This window comes from Diachasmimorpha longicaudata, unplaced genomic scaffold, assembly GCF_034640455.1.
Source record: "Diachasmimorpha longicaudata isolate KC_UGA_2023 unplaced genomic scaffold, iyDiaLong2 ctg00000094.1, whole genome shotgun sequence".
In the NCBI taxonomy this organism is placed as follows: Eukaryota; Metazoa; Arthropoda; class Insecta; order Hymenoptera; family Braconidae; genus Diachasmimorpha; species Diachasmimorpha longicaudata.
In genome coordinates, this window is record NW_026973917.1 from 42,501 (window position 1) to 45,000 (window position 2,500).

A 2,500-nucleotide genomic window follows, 5' to 3' on the forward strand; every position below is an offset into this window, starting at 1 on the left:
GAAGTAAGTTAACGCTCTGTTAAAAAAAAAATGAGTGAAAAAGTAATAATATTATATCCTTTTACACACGAAATATCAAACGCCGTAGCGCGTACCACATAGAGAGTCATTCTGTCTTCGACTTGGACTCGTGGCAATGCTGTGCTATACTATAAGCGAAGTATACTTGGGTATGGGAAGCGAAGCCATTGCCCGACCTAGTATAAAACACGTGCATCAAGAGTCCCGCGTACTTGTACCTGTAGGTCCACTTCGACCGCCTGAACATAGAATATATTGCCCGTTCCATGATTACATTGTCAACCTTTATATGAATAAATATTGAATAATAAATTAATTATATATAAAAGGGAATTTATCATAATTGTGTGCATTCAATTATATACAAATATATATTTTTTTTTAATTAAAAATCCTGTGATGCTATTTTTGCATACCAACAAAAATAGCATCAACATTTAAGTCATCATTAAAAATTAATAATATCGGTTACTTGATAATTTATACATCAGTTATACAGGTTTTATTTTAATTTTGTACATTTAAATATATGAATATATATTTTTTTCAATTAAAAATTCTGTGATGCAATTTTTGCATACCAACAAAAATAGCATCAACGTTTCAAGTCATCATTAAAAATTAATAATATCGGTTACTTGATAAATTATAAATTAGTTACATAGAATTTATTGTTATTTTAGGCATTCAATTATATATGAATATATATTTTTTTCAATGAAAAATTCTGTGATGCTATTTTTGCATACCAACAAAAATAGCATCAACGTTCCAAGACATCATTGAAAATTAATAATATCGGTTACTTGATAAAATATAAATTAGTTGTATAGAATTTAGTTTAATTTTATGCATTCAATTATATCTGAATATATATTTTTTTCAATTAAAAATTCTGTGATGCTATTTTTGCATACCAACAAAAATAGCATCAACGTTCCAAGACATCATTGAAAATTAATAATATCGGTTACTTGATAAACTATAAAATAGTTGTATAGAATTTAGTTTAATTTTATGGATTCAATTATATATGAATATATATTTTTTTTAATTAAAAATTCTGTGATGCTATTTTTGCATACCAACAAAAATAGGATCAACGTTCCAAGACACCATTGAAAAGTAATAATATCGGTTACTTGATAAAATATAAATTAGTTGTATAGAATTTAGTTTAATTTTATGCATTCAATTATATATGAATATAATTTTTTTCAATTAAAAATCCTGTGATGCTATTTTTGCATACCAACAAAAATAGCATCAACATTTAAGTCATCTTTAAAAATTAATAATATCGGTTACTTGATAATTTATACATCAGTTATACAGGTTTTATTTTAATTTTGTACATTTAAATATATGAATATATATTTTTTTCAATTAAAAATTCTGTGATGCTATTTTTGCATACCAACAAAAATAGGATCAACGTTCCAAGACATCATTGAAAATTAATAATATCGGTTACTTGATAAATTATAAATTAGTTACATAGAATTTATTTTTATTTTAGGCATTCAATTATATATGAATATATATTTTTTTCAATGAAAAATTCTGTGATGCTATTTTTGCATACCAACAAAAATAGCATCAACGTTCCAAGACATCATTGAAAATTAATAATATCGGTTACTTGATAAAATATAAATTAGTTGTATAGAATTTAGTTTAATTTTATGCATTCAATTATATCTGAATATATATTTTTTTCAATTAAAAATTCTGTGATGCTATTTTTGCATACCAACAAAAATAGCATCAACGTTCCAAGACATCATTGAAAATTAATAATATCGGTTACTTGATAAACTATAAAATAGTTGTATAGAATTTAGTTTAATTTTATGGATTCAATTATATATGAATATATATTTTTTTTAATTAAAAATTCTGTGATGCTATTTTTGCATACCAACAAAAATAGGATCAACGTTCCAAGACACCATTGAAAATTAATAATGTCGGTTACTTGATAAAATATAAATTAGTTGTATAGAATTTAGTTTAATTTTATGCATTCAATTATATATGAATATAATTTTTTTCAATTAAAAATTCTGTGATGCTATTTTTGCATACCAACAAAAATAGCATCAACGTTCCAAGACATCATTGAAAATTAATAATATTGGTTACTTGATAAAATATAAATTAGTTGTATAGAATTTAGTTTAATTTTATGCATTCAATTATATCTGAATATATATTTTTTTCAATTAAAAATTCTGTGATGCTATTTTTGCATACCAACAAAAATAGCATCAACGTTCCAAGACATCATTGAAAATTAATAATATCGGTTACTTGATAAACTATAAAATAGTTGTATAGAATTTAGTTTAATTTTATGGATTCAATTATATATGAATATATATTTTTTTTAATTAAAAATTCTGTGATGCTATTTTTGCATACCAACAAAAATAGGATCAACGTTCCAAGACACCATTGAAAATTAATAATGTCGGTT